At 32.3% G+C, this 22976-nt stretch overlaps 1 protein-coding gene across 2 annotated transcripts in view; it reads right to left on the minus strand.

The window, feature by feature from the left end:
• Nucleotides 1–22263, minus strand: part of byn (T-domain transcriptional activator brachyenteron) — a 91574-nt gene extending 69311 nt beyond the window's left edge. For both annotated transcript variants that reach the window (XM_069832818.1, XM_069832819.1), the window contains exon 1: nucleotides 22125–22263. The gene's annotated coding sequence lies outside the window, so the exon portion shown is untranslated. The remainder of the gene's footprint in view (nucleotides 1–22124) is intronic.
• Nucleotides 22264–22976: the final 713 nt, after the last annotated feature.

Below are 22976 nucleotides of genomic sequence, written 5' to 3' on the forward strand. Positions count from 1 at the left end.
TCGCTGTTCAGAGACAAAGTTTCACGAAAGTTGGTCGCTCTATTACAAAGTGTCATAATTTACCCATATTCGTTTCCTGTGTTTTGTTGAAATAATATTTATGTACTATATTCATTTTCATCTCAGAGAATTAACGAACAACGAGAGTGTATTGATTTAGTATGCAGTAATAGTACGTTAGCTTAGCATTCCATTAGGCCTATTTTACAATCCAAATATTAACTATGCTCATTTTAATTTTGTTAAAATAGAAAAAATGAATAAACTATGCAATAAATGCAATGCAAAAAATGGGATTTATGTTGCGCTGTTGTAAAACTTGAGATTCAAGAGCTCCCAGAACCAATTAAAAACTTACTTATCGTAATACATCCGTTATCAACACACTTTTTAAATAATATAAGACAATACAACACCTTATTGCAAGTGGCATCGTTTGGTGCAAAAGAAATACATAAAGTCAATTCTACGTCATCATTTAAAGTTCAAGCATAGGCCTATGCTTATCATTTAATTGGAAATCTTCTTCCAGCTGAGAGTAAGGGCCGTATTCATAAACGAGTTTGGCTGAAGACTTCTCAAAGTCGACTTTCGTAGTAAAGTTTAACTTTGTTAAAAGTCCTATTCATAGACAATACTTCTGAGACTTTGACTTTCACTTCGGTAAGTCGAGATTTGACGATCTTGTTCTAAATGTTGGTAATCACAATCACTGCCTTCTAAACGAATTAAATTAATAGATAGTTGAAATAGAGTAGACATTGCCACAATAAAAGCCATTTTTTGAGTCTCAAATCAGTGAAACAATTGAACATCGGCAGACGTTAAGCGATTGTTGCAGCATCTATATCTATACTAATAATAAATCTGTAGCCGAAATGTTTCTGGTAATTTTCGATTTTCAAAAAATAATTGGTCCTAACATATATAATTAACCACCCTGAAACCGAAAATCGCTTTTTTGACATTTTTGTTTGTATGTCTGTCTGTCTGGATGTTTGTTACCTTTTCACGCAATAATGGATGAACGGATTTCGATGAAAATTGGAATATAAATTAAGTTCGTTGTAACTTGGATTTTAGGCTATATGGCATTCAAAATACTTTATTTAAAAGGGAGGTTATAAGGGGGCCTGAATTAAATAAATCGAAATATCTCGCTTATTATTGATTTTTGTGAAAAATATTATATAACAAACGTTTCTTTAAAAATCATTTCCGATAAGTTTTATTCTTTCAAAAATTTTGATAGGACTAATATTTAATGAGATAAATGAGTTTTAAAATTAAAATAAGTCATCTAAGGCCGTGTAATGAAATAAAAAACAAATTACTTCGTCTGTAAGGGGCCTTGGATAACAACAATCGAAAGCTATGAAAGATAGCGTACAGAGAATGTTTCTGTGTTTGTATGAAGTAATATCGGAAGCTAAATTAACCGATTTGTATAATTAATTATTATTTCACCATTGGAAAGTGTAGTTTCTCTAGATGGACATAATGCTATAATGTTATTACAGTACCTTCTGAGTGAAATGAGGACAGGTAAGATTAAAATAGCTTCTTATGCACAGAAAACTTGATAGGCTATTCTGTATATTCGTTTCCTGTATTTCTTAAAATAATGTTTATGTACACATTCATTCTAATCTCAGAGAATTAACGAACAACGAGAGTGTATTGATTTAGTACGCAGTAATAGTGTGTTAGCTTAGTATTCAATTATTTTATAATCCAAATTTTAACTATGCTCAATTGAATCGTGTTAAAATACATAAAATACATAATGCATTAAATGCAATGCAAAAAAATGGGTAATGAGCCAAGTACATTATGTTGCGCTGTTGTAAAAGTTGCTTCTCCTGAGATTCAAGAGCCCCCATAACAAATTAAAACTTACTTATCGGAGTACATCCGTTAACAACACACTTTTTATATAATATAATATAATATAATATAATATAATATAATATAATATAATATAATATAATATAATATAATATAATGTAATATATAATATAATATAAGTTATTTAAGTTATTTGAAGGGTTCAGAACCATAGTGGGCCAAGCGCCATTTACTGAATACGTAGAAAACAAGGGTTAAAATTAAGTTATTACCATAATTCAATGGAAACATATAACAAGTAAAATAAAGTATATACATTAAATCTAAATGATGTCAATATTCATTAAACTATGGTTGCATATAATAAAAATTAAGAAACATGTTAAAGGAATTGTCATTGCACCAAATGAGTGCTCTCTGGACCAAAATGACCGCATTTTAATTATTTGAATACAATTTAAATTAAGTAACATATTAAACGATTTATCCTTCTATCAAACACGAATGTTCCCTGAATCAAATGTCCTATTTTAATTATGTAATTACTTTATATTTATTTCTAACGGGTGCAGCGAGCGCACGGGTACGGCTAGTTATATAATATTATTTCAATATAAAATAATTGTGAAGACGTGAAAGATAAGAAGATGCTACCATTGACAGATTATGAAAGAGACATGCTACTAGAACTTGTGAAGACGTATAAGGAATACAATTAAATATACAAAATCAATAGTAAACCATTAATCCTTAGACCCATAGAGCAATAGGCCTATCGAAGTGAAATGAGAGTATCATTAATGGAACAGGTAATACTTTTTTATTATTCCATTATTCATCAGGCATATTGAAACATGTGAATATTATGTAATACGGTCTTTTTTTCGAACCTCTATCTTGATTTGAATTCATTATCTCTATAAAATTCAACAGAGTTTTGCACATGTCTAATAATACACCGAGAAACATGAGGCGCTTCAATAATTTCCTGGATGTTATCAATCTTCTCGGCAAATATAACAATTTCTCAAATATCAGCCATTTTTCTTATGTCCACGAACGAAAGTCACAGTCTATAAGTCTAGATTTTCGGCGACTTCGAAGTAAAGTCACGATCGAAGTTTACTTTCGTCAAAGTGTCGACTTTGAATAGGAAAATGGAGACTTTGTACTTTCCAAAGTCAACTTTGGTCCAAAGTCTCGTCAATGAATACGACCCTAAGAGCCTTCAGTTCTTACAAGTATATTTCTTTTCAGACGTTGACCAATTGTCTATTAGGTCTAATAAAGTATCAGTCTTAAAAGTAGAATTGACTGAACAACTCCAGAAAATATTACATGACAATAACTATTAAATTCATAGTTTTAAATACAACTCTGAAAATGATTCAGGAGCAAACGACTTACAACATACAAAAAGCTATTATTCACTAAGTAATTACAAAGCTATAGGTATTTAGATTTAAGTCGATATTTATTTCTAACAAGTGCAGCGAAGCACACGGGTATGGCTAGTTAAGAATAAATTGGGTTTCATAATATTCTAATTTTAAGTAGGACTAAAATGAATACAATAGTTGTGTTTAAAAATGTAACATCCTTTTTACATATTAAATAAATAATAATTATATTTTCATTGAAGGATAGAGATATTATTATTTTCAATATACAAACTATATATATAGGCCTATATATATATATATATATATATATATATATATATATATATATATCTTTTAGATTACAAAGATTTTATTGCAAGCAAAAATTACATACAATAACAAAGATTTTACAATACCATTGTAATACTCGTATATGAATATTCTTAAAAATTCGAAATTGATTACCAATCTCATAGTAAAATAGCCTATATATTACAATTTATTGTATAAATACAATGTAACTGGATCACACCCGAAAAAGCAAGATGCTTGAGGTCGGGTGTGACCAATAATGAAAACTGGATAGAAGAAAAATAAAAAATATAATAATAATAATAATAATAATAATAATCACAACTATGATTAAACTGTTAAATATAATTACATATAAAGTTTAAAAAGAATAAGAAAAAAAACAAACACAAACAAAACGGTACCGTAGCTTATGCATAAACATACTTAGTTAAGAATACAACATTGTTAAAGTGACAGAAAAAAATAGATAAAGAATAAGAATTTATATGATTAGGCCTATAATTTTGAAAACAGTTCAAGCACTTGTTTTTTTAATAATGTATTGTTTAATAATTTTAGTTTAGGATTCCCCTTTATAAAATCATTATATAATCTTGGACCGTAATTAGAACTGTGCCTTAGACCTGCTTCAGTCTTGCATTTTGGTTCAATGAGGGGGAGCGAAATATTGTATCTTCTAGTGTTGTGGCCGTGATCGGATGATATGAATTTAGCTTGATATTTATGGTAGTGATTCAGAATAGTATACATATAAATCTGCTTGATATTTAAAACATTAAATTCTTTATATATGAGATGAGTTGATCAAGTTTTCTTCTTAAACATATTTTAATAAATCTTTTATGTAGTAATATTAATTTCAGACGTAAGTAGTTAATATGAAAATTCCATTTTAAGTTTCGATCGATGAAGATACCTGAATATTACCTGGGTTGATGCCCGTAGTTTAGGACAATTGCAATTATTATAGATATTTGTACAATTATTGCCATGAATTTTTAAATTATAGTAAATCATTTAGAAATGAAAACATGTCTAATCACAATACTGGAATCAAAAATCAATTTTACTAATGTAAAACAATGTAATGTCGGCAAAAATGTAAAAAAAAAATGATAGGCTTATTCTATATTGGTTCTTTAGGCCTATATCTTAATACCACACAAATGTTTTGTGTTATTTCAGTTTGTGTTAAATGGTTTATAATAGTGCATAGGTCTAATAATTGCTCTATTTTTCAAACGTTTTTATATTGCTCCTTGTCTCCCGAAGTTTGAGGAACCCTGTTTTGCAGCTCCCTTTCAAAGTAAACCAAGGATAGACTGTTGGTGTTAGCTCGCGACGTCACCATCTTGAATATATTTTAGTTACGCCGTATTTGCATAGTATTAAAATAAACACATTAGCTGTAGAATTGAGTCCGATTAGGCTATGCAAAGTGACGTACCTTCAGGATAAGAGCTCGTTATTTTTAAGACATTATGTAAGGCTGTTTAGCTAGAGTGCAGGCTTATTTAAAATATCAACACACTTCCACAGCACACATTATTTTCTCTATTTACTGAACCGTAAAAAAAAGATCATCTTATGTCAATTTGTGCGTTAATGTCGCACAAGATAAGGATTGGTTACAATTTATTCTGTGTAAAATTTTATAAAATTATTTTCATTGACACATTCATAAAGTTATCCAGTGTTTTATTCATGATTCTCTCGCAGCTTACATAGGTAGGAAGATAGTCTCTTACGTGTAATAAAAATGTTAGTAGTCTACGATGAATCTACGATTTTATTATTTAATATTAGGAAGAACAATTGAAGCCTGCATTTGTTTCGTTTCGTTATAGTTTTAGTTGATGTAATAACAAAAGTGAGATCTTCTTTCTTTTCGTTATTTTATTAGAATACTAGCCGTACCCGTGCGCTCCGCTGCACCCGTTAGAAATAAATATAAAGTAATTACATAATTAAAATAGGACATTTTATCCAGGGAACATTCGTGTTTGATAGAAGGATAAATCGTTTAATATGTTACTTAATTTAAATTGCATTCAAATAATTAAAATGCGATCATTTTGGTCCAGAGACACTCATTTGGTGCAATGACAATTCCTTTAACATGTTTCTAATTTTTATTACATGCAACCATAGTTTAATGAACATTGACATCATTTAGATTTAATGTGTATACTTTATTTTACTTGTTATAGGTTTCCATTGAATTATGGTAATAACTTAATTTTAATCCTTGTTTTCTACGTATTCAGTAAATGGCGTTTGGCCCACTATGGTTCTGAACCCTTCAAATAACTAAAATTATATTATATAATATTACATTACATATATTATATTATATTATATTATATTATATTATATTATATTATATTATATTATATTATATTATACTATATTATATTAGAAGTTACTGTAATAACATTATAGCATTATGTCCATCTAGAGAAACTACACTTTCCAATGGTGAAATAATAATTAATTATACAAATCGGTTAATTTAGCTTCCGATATTACTTCATACAAACACAGAAACATTCTCTGTACGCTATCTTTCATAGCTTTCGATTGTTGCTGTCCAAGGCCCCTTATAGACGAAGTCATTTGTTTTTTATTTCATTATACGGCCTTAGATGGCAGTTATTTTAATTTTAAAACTCATTTATCTCATTAAATATCAGTCCTATCAAACTTTTTCAAGGAATAAAACATATCGCAATTTATTTTTAAAGAAAGTTTTGTTATGTAACATTTTTCATAAAAATCAATAATAAGCGAGATATTTCGATTTATTTAATTCAGGCCCTCTTATAACCCCCATTTTAAATCATGTATTTTGAATGCCATATAGCTTAAAATCTAAGTTACAACGAACATAATTTATATTCCAATTTTCATCGAAATCCGTTCACCCATTATCGCGTGGAAAGGTAACAAACATACAGACAGACAGACAGACAGACATACAAACAAAAATTTCAAAAAAAGCGATTTTCGGTTTCAGGGTGTTTAATTATATATGTTAGGACCAATTATTTTTGGAAAATCGAAAATTACCAGAAAAATTTCGGCTACAGATTTATTATTAGTATAGATGTGGTAATTGAACAGGGATGTCTGTCGTATTTTTATTTCAGACGTAACAAAAAAAAAAAAAGCGAGTTGCGTTTCTATACTGTTTTGACGTGTAGCGTTTTTATTCTACCTACACTTTTATAAACTCACCAGCACTTCTGTAGGCAACATATGAAAACTGAAGCAAGAATTCGTTTCGTTATTGTTTTAATAATGCATTTAACAGTTGAAGTACGTTGTAAATTTCAATTGCAACTGCGATATGATATTTATTTTAATTAGGTATACTGTTTGCATTCAGTTGTTACTTCTGGAATGCCGTTCTTTGTTATTCTCTGAGCTATACGAACGTAACTAATTTTGAAGTGTTTCTATTGTACAACTATCCTTTACACTAAAATCTAGATATGTATCATTCGTTCTCTTAAAAAATCGACATAACTAATAGACCAACGTGAACTTCAGATAAATTTTCTCGTTATTTTCCGTACGTATCCATCATTCTGCTTTTGCGGAAGAAGAATGACGCAACTGCAAAATTGGGGTGAACATTAAAAACATCCGTATCTTACTAGTATTATTTAAAAGTAACCAACAATTATAATATTTTGTTTTATTTCGATTGGCATAATGTTTTTCGATTACATACGAGGAAGTTTATTAACAAAAAATTATGACAAACCATCGGCATTATTTGTAGTTTTTTGAAAACAGTCCTATATGATTCCCTAGATTTGCCACCTACTATTATTCTAATTACTCTTTTTGTAGTAGGAATATACTGTTACTATCTGTGGAATTTCCCCAGAATATTATTCCAAAACTCATTACCCAGTGGAAGTATGCAAAGTATATTGTTTTTAAGGTATTGATATTTACTATCTTTTGCATACATCTAATAGCAAAATACGCTGAATTTAGTTTGAGGGTAATTTATTTAATATAATTTTTCCAATTTAACACATCCATTTGTAAGACAAGAATTTTCGTTGTTGTTTCTATTAGGGATTTATTATTAATTATTGCGCTTGAAGTTTGCGAGGTTGAATATGGACAGGATTTAAATTGAATTATGTTAGTTTTGTTACAATTTAATACTAATTTATTGGCTGAGAACCAATCACATATTTTGAGGAGAATTGTCTGTGTTGAAGATTGGAATGTGTTGAAGTTATTGGCTGTAATTACTATACTTGTGTCATCTGCAAATAATATGGGATGACCTACATCTTTTATTAGGGAGGCAAGATCATTTATGAACACTAGAAAAAGTAGGGGACCTAATATTGATCCTTGTGGAATTCCATAGGCAGAGCATGTAGCACGTATAGTTGAATCCAGAAATGCATATTTATTTTATTTAGGCCTATTTATTTTTATTACTAGTAAGTTTGAAATGAATACAAGTTAATAAATACAATGAAAGATAAACTAGCCCCCTCCTGAATGAATAAGACTCGTGCTCAGGAGGGGATTCCAATACAGACAAAAATAAAATTAAAGTTGAGAGTGAATACAGACTAAATAGTGTTTAATATGTTTAAACCCAAACTATAAATCCAATACATTTTTTTATTAATTTGGAAAGAATTCGTGGTTGAAATATTATTGGAATAAAATTTGTTTAATAATCTAGGACCTTGACTCATGCTATGATAAAAAGCTGCATTGCTTTTACATTTTGGTTCAGACAAACGGAGAGAATTCATATTTTTAGTTCTATATTTATGTATATAGCTTTCAAAGTTATTAAAATTGCTATGAAAATATTTTAATAAAATAAAATAATACATTTGTTTAATATTGAAAATAATTCAGTTGGGTAATCTTTCTGCCTTTTTAAACAAATTTTTAATACTTTTTTCTGTAGTAAAATTAACGGATAAAGGTTGGATTTATAAGATCTACCCCAACCTGTAATACCATACATAAATATAGATTGAAATAATGCTAAATAAATTACACGTAAACAGTTAATTGACAAAATATTTCTTATAATAACAAAGTAACAATGTTTTACGTAATTTATTACAAATATAATGAATATGATTATTCCATTTTAAATGATTATCAATAATTATACCTAAATATTTAACCTCATTAACTTCATTAATAATTGAACAATTGCAATTTATATCGGAACAATCAGAATTATGCATTTTAATTTGTAGTATAGATGAAATTGGTTTATTACCTTTATTGTTTAAAGAAAATGGGATAGCTATTGTTTTATCTCTATTAATTACAAGTGAATTTAAATCGAACCACTTTTTTTATTAATTTTAAGCCGCAATTTGCAACAGAGTGTTAGTTGGAACACCTAAGGAAAAAGACCTTTGATGGGAGGATAATATTGAAATGAGTTTGAGGAAGGTGGGATATGATGGTAGGGACTGGATTAATTTTGTTTAGGATAGGAACCGATGGCGGCTTATGTGAGGATGGCAATAAATCTCCAGCTTCTTCAAGCGGTTAGTGACATTCAAAAGATTGAGGAACCATTGCCCTGCTCTTTACCAACCACAGCAGTCCAAATACACACTGTATAAGACACAGGTTACTTTCGTAAAAAGTTTTATTATTGCCAAAATAGAGAGGAAACACAACTGACAGCAGTTTTGCTTTATGTTTTTAGAACTGGTAGTATTCCGTATTTTTCTTCGGTGATTTAAGTTTACGACATGCTACCCTTCCGCCGCGTCTTCTATTCTAGCTCTTATCCCCACACAATCGGCAAACCCAATAAACAGGGCTACACAAACCAGATCAGGATAATAGGTTTAATGTCTTGGAACTTTGTTGAATGTCTTTCAACTAAAGAGACTACTGAGGCTTTCAAAACATGATCATGTCTTTAATTTTAATTTCTCGAACAGTTCATTGTTTTTTCTCATTATGCGAAATATAAAGGGAGAACATTTTTGTTGCTCCGATATATAGGCTACGTTGTAAGCCTATAATGCTTAACTTAATAATATTGTGTACTTAATAATATTGTATTCACTGTATGCTTTTACTGCACTATTTTATTACTACTATTAGTATTATTACTATTATTATTATGCTTATTATTATTATTATTATTATTATTATTATTATTATTATTATTATTATTATTATTATTATTATCATTATTACTATTCTTATTTTTTATCATTATTATTATTACTATTATTATTATTATGAATAATTGTCTTATTTTTTATACGTTGTATGCCTCATTAATTTTGACCTGCTGTTCACATTTTATTATGCTTTTTTCTTTCTTTCTGTATGGTATATAATTATGTCTGATTTCTTCTTACTTGTTGTTTACATTTTATTATTATTATCTTATTCAGTCTTGTGTGTAAAATTGTAGAGAAGTTTTATATAATATTCTTATTGAATTTGGTATTCCCAAAAAACTAGTTCGATTAATTAAAATGTGTCTTACTGAAACTTACAGCAGAGTCCGTGTAGGCCAGTTTCTATCTTATGCTTCTCCAATTCACTGCGGACTAAAGCAGGGAGATGCACTATCACCTTTACTTTTTAACTTCGCTCTAGAATATGCCATTAGGAAAGTTCAGGATAACACAGAGGGTTTGGAATTGAACGGGTTACATCAGCTGCTTGTCTATGCGGATGACGTGAATATGTTAGGAGAAAATCCACAAACGATTAGGGAAAATGCGGGAAATTTACTTGAAGCATGTAAAGAGATAGGTTTGAAAGTAAATCCCGAAAAGACAAAGTATATGATTATATCTCGTGACCAGAATATTGTACGATATGGAAATATAAAAATTGGAAATTCTTCCTTTGAAGAGGTGAAAAAATTTAAATACCTGGGAGCAACAGTAACAAATATAGCCTAAATGATACTCAAGAGGAAATTAAAAACAGAATAAATGTGGGAAAAACCTGTTATTATTCGGTTGAGAAGTTTTTATCATCCTGTCTGCTGTCAAAAAATCTGAAAGTTAGAATTTATAAAACCGTTACAGGCCTATTACTGGTTGTTCTTTATGGCTGTGAAACTTGGACTCTCACTTTGAGAGAGGAACATAGGTTAAGGGTGTTTGAGAATAAGGTGCTTAAGAAAATATTTGGGACTAAGAGGGATGAAGTTACAGGAGAATGGAGAAAGTTACAAAACACAGAACTGCACGCATTGTATTCTTCACCTGACATAATTAGGAACATTAAATCTAGACGTTTGAGATGATAAAAACTTCTCAACCGAATAATAACAGGTATTTCCCACATTTATTCTGTTTTTAATTTCCTCTTGAGTATCATTTAGGCTATATTTGGTAATGTTGCTCCCAGGTATTTAAATTTTTTCACCTCTTCAAAGGATGAATTTCCAATTTTTATATTTCCATTTCGTACAATATTCTCGTCACGAGACATAATCATATACTTTGTCTTTTCGGGATTTACTTCCAAACCTATCTCTTTACATGCTTCAAGTAAATTTCCCGTGTTTTCCCTAATCGTTTGTGGATTTTCTCCTAACATATTCACGTCATCCGCATAGACAAGCAGCTGATGTAACCCGTTCAATTCCAAACCCTCTGTGTTATCCTGAACTTTCCTAATGGCATATTCTAGAGCGAAGTTAAAAAGTAAAGGTGATAGTGCATCTCCCTGCTTTAGCCCGCAGTGAATTGGAAAAGCATCTGACAGAAACTGACCTATACGGACTCTGCTGTACGTTTCACTGAGACACATTTTAATTAATCGAACTAGTTTCTTGGGAATACCAAATTCATTAAGAATATCATATGAAACTTCTCTCTTAACCGAGTCATATGCCTTTTTGAATTCTATGAATAACTGATGCACTGTACCCTTATACTTCCATTTTTTTCTCAATTATCTATCGAGTACAAAATATCTGAACAATAGTTGATCTATTACGCCTAAAACCACACTGATGATCCCCAATAATTCCATCTACATATGGAATTAATCTTCTCAAAGGAATATTGGACAAAATTTTGTACGACGTCAACAAAAGTGGTAGCCTATTCCTCGAAAGTTACTACAGTTAGTCTTGTCCCCCTTATTAAAGATAGGTAGGCATACGATATTGAATGTAGTCTAATTAAATGTAAGGAAATGTTTGGGGAAAGCGACTTTTAACCCACTCTCTATATAGGCTATATACAGGGACATCATTTTATTTTTACTTGCATTTTTATTGTACCTGGATTTCTGAATGTACTTCACTCCTACCCCTTCACTAATGTCCTTGCTCCCGTCAGACACACAAACTTACGGCCGCTGTTGCATTCGAAGCCTTCAAGCACTGAAGTAAACACTGCAGTGTATAGTGTGTTTCATAAATATGGTTGCGTTTTCTATAGAAGAAAGAACCTATATTAATAATATCGTACTAAAAATTATATTCAAGAAACGATAAATTCAATTTCAGAGAATATGCTTCAAAATGTTTTTAATAATATGCATTAAAGAATTGAAGCCTGCATTGTAATGAACGGCAACAATTTTCAGCAATTTATTTAAAAATTCAGATTAGCTTATTTTGAATTGAGGTGGCTAGAAGCAAAGGAATGCTAGTGACATTTGTAATAGGCCCTAACATGAGTTAAGTGCATCCAGTGTAAGCTAAAGTATCTAAAATTTTAGCGGCAAAGGGATATTTTAATCGCATCACACATTAAAATTTAAATAAAAATTTCACCGATTTTACGAAAGCTTAAATATTTAAACCCCATTTTCTCAAAAGTAACTTAAGTGCACTTACAGCCCTTTACTTATGACCCCCTCAGTTTAAATGCACTCTCTATATTGTATGTTAACACCAATAATTAATATGCTAAATAAAGTAGACATTACATAACGAACATAGCCACCTGAAAAGTTGAGTTTTTGAAAAAAAAAATGTTACTACTCTACTGTATTTTGATAAATTCCGTAAAGTGATGATCAAACTGAAAATCGTAATATCGTAATTCCCTACAACATAAATGGATATACTACTTTTCTCTCCTCCTATACCTAGTAAAATGATTTGTTTACATATTGCACTAGTAACACCAAAGTCCTGTAATGGAAGGGGGCAACAGTGTTTCCTAGTATAGCCAGGTTAATGTTTAAAATGTTGGTAAAAATAAAGTGATGTCCCTGTATTTCTAGATGCTTATGCGTAACTTACGTAGATCTACTTTTCCAGCGTCCCTAACAGCCTACCGAAATATCAGACCTATTTATGATACAAGTGTTGGAAGTATCAGATATTTGCCAAACGAGGCAAATACAATAAAATGATATAACATAGGCTATTTTATATTGAGGGAAAGAAACGTATGATTTTTCCCGAGGTACATGACTGTAGCCCAAGGGCAAAATCTAAGAGTGTCGCCCCAAAACGCGTTCAGTCCATTTTTACGAAAGGATTGGGCTAGTTTTTTTTTTTATCAACTGATCTACGCACTGAGCAGTTTTTCAAGTGACATGCACAATAATACAAATTTTTATACGTGGACTGACGTTGTTTTCGAAGAAAAAAAGCATTTTTCTTTAGAACATTCCTCTTTGTTGTCCGAAAGGAAAGATTTCAATTTGATTACTAGGACAAAGACGAGGCTCTTATCCAGATCGCAAGATGTATTAGGGCCTATCTTTTACCCACTTTAGTGTCATTTCGACGCTATCCCAAAAATTATTGCTTTTTTTTTTTAGTTGGTTATTTAACGACGCTGTATCAACTACTAGGTTATTTAGCGTCGATGAGATTGGTGATAGCGAGAGGATATTTGGCGAGATGAGGCCGAGGATTCGCCAGAGATTACCTTGTATTCACATTACGGTGGGGGAAAACCTCGGAAAAAACCCAACCAGGTAATCAGCCCAAGCGGGAATCGAACCCGCGCCCGAACGCAACTTCAGACCGGCAGGCAAGCGCCTTAACCGACTGAGCCACGCCGGTGGCTAAATTATTGCTACTTTACAGATTTTTGTCCCAGCATTCAAAATAGCGCGGACTTCCTTCGTACACTTTGAAATCACGTAGGTTACTGTCCACGAAATCCGCGACAACCCTATGCGCAAACATCTAAATGAATTTTCATTATTAATCAACCGATGAAATTTTAGGTTAGGTTGTATTGTGTTGGGTTATATTAGATCTATTTCAGTTATGGTATTGGCTTCAAGTTTATGGTAGTAGATAGTAGGCCTACTGGCAGATTGTTCTGATTTTATTTTTCTAGTTTTGAGCTAGTAGATTTATCTAGAATGAGCCACCGGCGTGGCTCAGTCGGTTAAGGCGCTTGCCTGCCGGTCTGAAGTTGCGTTCGGACGCGGGTTCGATCCCCGCTTGGGCTGATTACCTGGTTGGGTTTTTTCCGAGGTTTTCCCCAACCGTAATGTAAATGCAAGGTAATCTATGGCGAATCCTCGGCCTCATCTCGCCAAATATCATCTCGCTATCACCAATCTCATCGACGCTAAATAACCTAGTAGTTGATACAGCGTCGTTAAATAACCAACTAAAAAAAATTATCTAGAAGACTGAGATATGTGTAGGCCTATATTGGCAACAACTCTTATGACCTCTTTAGTGATTTTTTTTCATTAACATAGTAGGCTTACTATTAAGAAAATATCAAATCATAGAAATTATGAAAAGAAAATGTAGTTTCCACTATTTTATCATTTATGAGCTTTGCAGTGAATAATATACAGACGTGGACAAATTATTAGCAAAATTGAAGATTTTTATTATATATTTTTACAAAATATGATTTTTCAATTTAGACTACAGTTGACATTTTTGTGTATTTCCAAATAATTAGCCAAATTGAAGATTTGTATTGTATATTTATCAAAATTTAACTCCTCAATTTGGACTACATTGGATATTTTTGCACATTGACAAATTATTAGCAAAACTGAAAGTTTTTATTGTATATTTTTACAAAATTCGATTCTTCAATTTGGACTACAGTTAACATTTTGGATATTTCCAAATTATTAGCAAAACTGAAGATTTTTTTTTACATTTTTACAAAATTTGACTCTTCAATGAAGTTGACATTTTAGCAAATTTACAAATTATTAGCAAAATTGAAGATTTTTATTATATATTTTTACAAAACTTGACTCTTCAATTTAAACTACAGTTGACATTTTTGCATATTTCTGTCTACTGTAATGATGGAAATATGCAAAATTGTCAACTGTAGTTTAAATTGAAAAGTCAAATTTTGTAAACAGAATTATCATAAGAATCGTCAATTTTGTTAATAATTTGTCCACGTCTGTATTAATAAAATTCTACATGAAACCACTTGTGGTCGAATTCATACCATTTTAAATAAAAGAATTATGACCTTCAACTTCAAAAATCGGCAAACGATCTTTTTTATTTTATGTTATTATTATTATTATTATTATTATTATTATTATTATTATTATTATTATTATTATTACTAAATGAACTGAGAAATAAGGTGAAGATTTAATAGCGTCAGAGAAACGTTTCGATTAGAAAAATTAGGTATTATATTACAGATTATTTTAAATACCTTTCCTTTTGCCGCCGATATTCATCTGTTTTACATTTTATATCAAATATTATTTTATATATTTTGTAATTTAGTACATTTTATGTCTATTGCAACAAACCGTTGCTCGTGACATTAATAAACGATCGATCGATCGATCGATTGATTGATTGATTGATTGATTGATTGATTGATTGATTGATTGATTGATTGATTGATAATAAAATCAACAGGTAGGCCTACCTGCTCCCTTGGTATTAAGGCGTTCACTGCTCTATTTTAAGAGAATTTATTATTTTTTCATAAACTTTGAATCAAGAACTTAAGGTGGGAAGTAGCTGGGCTATATCTTTCTCTAGTACAATTTTAGAATTTAGCCTATGACATCCCTTGAGGGCTATGGACTCCTGCACGTAGGGGCTGGGTAGCTCTGATTAACTGTTTAGGTGAGCTAGCCTAGAGAGTGTTCGACCTTGTCCTCTTGTTCATGATCTCTCGTGTTGGGTATATTTCAACATTTTTTCCTTCAGAAACTATAGCCTACCCAGTTCCTTTGAAAATAAACAATTTTCTGCTTTATATACGCTACCTGTACTGCACATTCCCAAGAAACTAGTTCGATTAATTAAAATGTGTCTTAGTGAAATATACAGCAGAGTCCGTATAGGCCAGTTTCTATCTGATGCTTTTCCAATTCACTGCGGGCTAAAGCAGGGAGATGCACTATCACCTTTACTTTTTAACTTCGCTCTAGAATATGTCATTAGGAAAGTTCAGGGTAACAGGCAGGGTTTGAAATTGAACGGGTTACATCAGCTTCTTGTCTAGGCGGATGACGTGAATATGTTAGGAGAAAATCCACAAACGATTATTGAAAACACGGAAATTTTACTTGAAGCAAGTAAAGCGATCGGTTTGGAAATAAATCCCGAAAAGACAAAGTATATGATCATGTCTCGTGACCAGAATATTGTACGAAATGGAAATATAAAAATTGGAGATTTATCCTTCGAAGAGGTGGAAAAATTCAAATATCTTGGAGCAACAGTAACAAATATAAATGACACTCGGGAGGGAATTAAACGCAGAATAAATATGGGAAATGCGTGTTATTATTCGGTTGAGAAGCTCTTATCATCCAGTCTGCTGTCCAAAAATCTGAAAGTTAGAATTTATAAAACAGTTATATTACCGGTTGTTCTGTATGGTTGTGAAACTTGGACTCTCACTCTGAGAGAGGAACATAGGTTAAGGGTGTTTGAGAATAAGGTGCTTAGGAAAATATTTGGGGCTAAGCGGGATGAAGTTACAGGAGGATGGAGAAAGTTACACAACACAGAACTGCACGCATTGTGTTCTTCACCTGACATAATTTAGAAACATTAAATCCAGACGTTTGAGATGGGCAGGGCATGTAGCACGTATGGGCGAATCCAGAAATGCATATAGAGTGTTAGTTGGGAGACCGGAGGGAAAAAGACCTTTAGGGAGGCCGAGACGTAGATGGGAGGATAATATTAAAATGGATTTGAGGGAGGTGGGTTATGATGATAGAGACTGGATTAATCTTGCACAGGATAGGGACCGCTGGCGGGCTTATGTGAGGGCGGCAATGAACCTTCGGGTTCCTTAAAAGCCATTTGTAAGTCAGTAAGTAACCTGTACTGCGCAAGCAGTTTTAATTCTTTTTTAAATTTAATAAATTATTTTTAATGAAAATTTGTGTAGTATTTTATTCAGCGGAGTAGCATTTATATGATAAATTACTGGCCTATAGCCTAATATTCAAATTTTTATATAACTCTTGTTTTGAGCTATTTTTAATAAACATACCTACAACATACACTACAATAAAATTTCTAACACGTCAGTTCAAAAATATTTTTTTCTATTTAAAAAAATGCAAACCAAATTCCTCTTAAAGTATTTGATTAACATATTTTTTTAAATAAAATATCGACCCACATTCTGTATTAAATATTTTAGAGTAGGCCTATGATGTTCACAAGGACGAACCAACCTTAGGCCTATAAATATACCTCGGATTTTTAGGCTAGAATATAGTAGATTGCAACAATTTTATGTAAAAATTCCTAAATGTATGCAACACGAAAAACTCACGAGTGATGATATTGTCTAAAACTAATTAGCTGCATTAAAGAACGTATACTTCAGCTTACGCTAAATGGACCTGAAAATCCGAGATCTACTTACAAATTACATGCATATAAAGTTTAATTAAATTATCTTAAGTAGCTTTAAACGCTAACTGTCCGTCAAACAAAATATTCCCTATATTTTCATAATTAAAAAAATAACTAGGTCTATTAGGTTTTCAAATATATTAAAATTCCTTACCGAAGCCCACTTATAGTGTATGTTATGAATGTCAAATTTTATTTCTAAAAGACCTAAAGATTCTGAGGGGAAAAATATTAAAATACCGGTAGCCTATATTAGTAAAATTATGCCAGAGAAAGATTTAAAGATTTAGAACGAAAATGGACCTTCCCCTGGGGAGAAACGAATGAAGTTATGGATTTAACGTCAAAATATGAACACTAAGGAAATGTCTTCACATGCTCACTCAATTTGTTTTTCCGTGTTAGACTATTTAGAACATTGTTCTTTGCTGCTCTCAAAATCGGGATAGGTGGGACAAATGTGTATTTGACTGATATCCGGGACAGTGTTTCAAATTCCGAGACATCCCGCCGAAGGGTGGACGGTTGGTAACTCTCCGGAGGAATATTCAAGAATATTTTGGTTTTGTTAAAAATATTGACCCAAGCTTTTCCTGTGCATGAAGATAAACTAGATGGGACAAATGTGTATTTGACCGGGATCTGGGACAGCCTTTCAAATTCCGAGACAATCCTGCCGAAAAGTGGACGGTTGGGAACTCTCCGGGGGAATATTCAAGAATATTTTGGTTTTGTTAAAAATATTGACCCAAGCTTTCCTGTGCATGAAGATAAATTAGATGGAATAAATGTGTATTTGACCGGGATCTGGGACAGCCTTTCAAATTCCGAGACAATCCTGCCGAAAAGTGGACGGTTGGGAACTCTCCGGGGGAATATTCAAGAATATTTTGGTTTTGTTAAAAATATTGACCCAAGCTTTACCTGTGCATGAAGATAAACTAGATGGGACAAATGTGTATTTGACCGGGATCTGGGACAGCCTTTCAAATTCCGAGACAATCCCGCCGAAAAGCGGACGGTTGGGAACTCTCCAGGGGAATATTCAAGAATATTTTGGTTTTGTTAAAAATATTTCGCCAAGCTATTCCTTTAAATGAAGATGAACTAGGTGGGACAAAGTTTTATTTGACTGAGATCCGGGACTGTGTTTCAAATTCCGAAGCAATTCCGCAGAAAAGTGGACGGTTAGCAAGTCTCCGGAGGAATATTCAAGAATATTTTGCTTTTGTTAAAAATATTGACCCAAGCTTTTCCTGTGCATGAAGATGAACTAGGTCGGACAAATGTGTATTTGACTGAGATCCGGGAAAGTGTTTCAAATTCCGAGACAATCCGCCGAAAGGCGGACGGTTGACAACTCTCCGGAGGAATATTCAAGAATATGTTGGTTTTGTTAAAAATATTGCGCCAAGCTTTTCCTCTGCATGAAGATGAACTAGGTGAGACAAATGTGTATTTGACTGAGATCCGGGACAGTGTTTCAAATTCCGAGACAATCCACCGAAAGGCGGACGGTTGATAACTCTCCGGAGGAATGTTCAAGAATATTTTGGTTTTGTTAAAAATATTGCGCCAAGCTTTTCCTGTGCATGAAGATGAACTGTTTGATGAATTGTGTGTAGACTACAGAACTATTTAAAGAGTAATAAGAAATAAATCATCGGTTTGGTGTGGAATCTTTGTCTAATTCAATAGGCCTAGTCAACATTAACATTGTTCATTTGGTAGGATAATTTCTGGCAGTTCATGGGTCAAATGCTGTTGTGAAACATGTTTTTTTCCCAGTAAAATCTTTGTGGTTAAATTAAAATATGTAATAAGTTATATATATATATATATATATATATATATATAAAATTTAAAGCTTGAAGGTGGTGTTGTTAATTGTCAAAACACACTTTAATGAGGTTACCATGTGTTGAATTTTATGACATCATTTCGAAAGAAACTGAACTTTTTGATCAAATAAGCTTAGGCCTACTTATATCAGAAGAAATAGCCTACAACAGTAAAGGAGCATCTACCTTTGCAGAACAAATAATAAAAAAAAGTTATTTCAATAATGATATAAAGATAAAGATGTCAGTAACATTTTTAAAACACTTTTGTTTTATTTTTAATCAGTCCCGCTTTTTTTAAAGTCCCCTGTTTTTCTTTAATTTCCTATAAATGTTCGCTTTTTTAATCAAAAATACTACGGACGCCCTAACGTAGGACTACAATGTAGGCCTAGGCCTATTCATTGTGCATAGGCTATAACTTGAAATAATGAAGTCAAAATTCTTGCTGCTGATATTAAAAGGTTTGCCTTTCGTATTCAATCGAGGAAACGGAAGTGAATTTTATTTGGTGAGCGTATAGGCTATATTAAATGATGAGAGACCTAACAAGATAAAAAAAAAAATTCGGCCAATACTTAAGTTTCTTATACTGCTTATTTTGTAAATTTAGAATATCTCCCACTAAAATCAAGGGCAGAAAACACTTCGGATATTTGTCTTTCACCAATCCGTAATTTGTGTACGTGGCATGATCGGGAACGAAAACTAGGTCAGTTACTATTTAATCTAGAATTATACCGGAATTGTCCCATGTTTCTAAAATTATAATTTACTAACAAACTATTAATGATATATTACTAAATGTATTAAAAACATGTTCTGAACATGTGTAATGTACACACGCATGAATTTGGTTACTGTTTCACAGCTGGTTTCCCAACAATAGGCCTATTGCTTTGAATGTGATGCAGGCTATCATTACATAGACTTACTTAGGCCTCCTTACTTATGGATTTTAAGGAACCCGCAGGTTCATTGCCAACTTCACATCAGCCCGCCATTGGTCCCTATCCTGAGCAAGATTAATTCAGTCCCTACCATCATATCCCACCTCTCAAAATGTAATATTATCCTCCCATCTACGTCTCGGTCTTCCCAAAGGTCTTTTTCCTCCGGCCTCCCAACTAACACTCTATATGCATTTCTGGATTCGTCCATACGTGCTACATGCCCTGCCCAACTCAAACGTCTGGATTTAATGTTCTTAGTTATGCCAGGTGAAGAATACAATGCGTGCAGTACAGTGTTGTGTAATTTGCTCCATTCTCTTGTAACTTCATCCCTCTTAGCCTCAAATATTTTCCTATGAAACTTATTCTCAAACACCCTTAATCGCTGTTCCTCTCTCAAAGTGAGAGTCCAAGTTTCACAACCATACAGAACAACCGGTAATATAGGTTGTTTTATAAATTCTAACTTTCAGATTTTTTGATAGCGGATTGAATGACAAAAGCTTCTCAACCGAATAATAACAGGCATTTCCCATATTTATTCTGCGTTTAATTTCTTCCATAGTAGGCCCTATCATTTATATTTGTTAGTTGCTCCCAGGTATTTGAATTTTTCCACCTTATGAAAAGATAAATTTCCAGTTTTTATATTTCCATTTCCTACAATATTCTGGTCACGAGACATAATCACATACTTTGTCTTTTCGGGATTTACTTCCAAACCTATCGCTTTACTTGCTTTAAGTAAAATTCCCGTGTTTTTCCTAATCGTTTGCGGATTTTCTCCTAACATATTCACGTCATCCGCATAGGTAAGAAGCTGATGTAACCCGTTCAATTCCAAACCCTCTCTGTTATCCTGAACTTTCCTAATGGCATGTTCCAGAGCAAAGGTAAAAAGTAGGGCTAAAGGTGATAGTGCATCTCCTTGCTTTAGCCCACAGTGAATTGGAAAAGCATCAGATAGAAACTGGCCTATACGGACTCTGCTGTAAGTTTCACTGAGACACATTTTAATTAATCGAACTAGTTTCTTGGGAATACCAAATTCAATAAGAGCCTATTATTTAAAACTTATTTCTTAACCGAGTCATGCGCCTTTTTTTAATCTATGAATAACTGATGTACTGTACCCCTATACTCCTATTTTTTCTCCAATATCTGTCGAATATAAAAATAATCTGATCAATAGTCGATCTATTACGTCTAAAACCACACTGATAATGCCCAATAATTTCATCTAATTACATATGGAGTTAATCTTCTCAAAATAATATTGGACAGAATTTTGCACGACGTCAACAAAAATGATATTTCTCGAAAGCTACTACCTACATTAGTCTTTTCCCCCTTCTTAAAAATAAGTGCAATTATGGACTTCTCCTATTGTTATGGTACAATTTCCTTTTCCCAAATAGTAAGTACAAGCTTAAAAATTTCGCTAGATAATGCGCTTCCACCCTCTTATATTAAACAATTTCATAGACTGGTAAACAAAAAACGGTTTTTTTACCTGGCAGCGTCAGTGTGATGAACACAAATTTTTAACACTCTATGCTAGGCAATTGTGAAACAGATAATATCCTATTAAATTGACATGTGTTTGATGATTAGATAAAGTTTTACCAATAAATTGTAACTTATATCTAAATTATCCCAACCACCCACCCCTAACTTGCAGCTTGATAAGGAAAGAAACGAAATGCCTAAAGCATGATCATGAAGACATAATGATCACGCCACTTTTGTTAAAATATCTGAAGAGCTATAGGCCTAATGTAAGTTACATTCTGGTTATTTGTAGACTATCATTATTATGATCATCGAATTTCAAAAAAAGACGCGGGCTTGTGCATCCAAGGCACGGCACATTCTGCAAAGTGACACACAACAGCTAATTGCACAAGCATCCCATCTTGTACCGGCAATCCCTCATCCCAGAACTTGCTCAGCGTAATAGCGGCAGACTTACCTGTTGCTGTGAAATGTCTCGTATCACCAATAATGAGACCACGCGCGTATCACCACAAAGCTAATTGTCATCCCATCCACACGACATCGCCAATTGTCGACACACTTCCCTCTTTATTGTATTTCACACTCAGTCTTCAACTGCTCTTCTCCGACTCTGTTTCCCCTCCCAGTTCGTTGCGTCACGCGTCCCGCCTCCTTCTTCCCTGATTGGTCGACTTGACAGCTGCCTCCACGCCATTGGCTGTAGAAACACACCCATCCACACATTCACAGCGGGGTGATACTCAACGCCTACCATCCCTCTGGTGTGAGTTCGTATCCCGATACTGCACGTAATGACTGGTATACAAAATGGCGACCAGTCTCCAAGTTTGTTAGTCAAGTAGATCATCACACTTCATTATTATTATCATACTTATTAGTGTCTGAAATATGGGTCTTAACGGAGCTCATACTCTATTATTATTATTATTATTATTATTATTATTATTATTATTATTATTATTATTGATATTATTATTATTATTATCTGTCATTCATTCTCATAATCATTTGTTCTGTTTTGTTTTTGTTTTTTTTATTTTGTGCTAAACTGTAATTGGCTTTGTGTTGTTTTGCACATTAATATTCGAAATAAATAAATAAATAAATTATTATTATTATTATTATTATTATTATTATTATTATTATTATTATTATTTCCCGAAAAGACAAAGTATATGATTATGTCTCGTGACGAGAATATTGTACGAAATGGAAATATAAAAATTGGAAATTTATCTTTTGAAGAGGTGAAGTTCAAATACCTGGGAGCAACAGTAACAAATATAAATGATACTCGGGAGGAAAT

The sequence above is a fragment of the Periplaneta americana genome, chromosome 8 (assembly GCF_040183065.1).
Source record: "Periplaneta americana isolate PAMFEO1 chromosome 8, P.americana_PAMFEO1_priV1, whole genome shotgun sequence".
In the NCBI taxonomy this organism is placed as follows: domain Eukaryota; kingdom Metazoa; phylum Arthropoda; class Insecta; order Blattodea; family Blattidae; genus Periplaneta; species Periplaneta americana.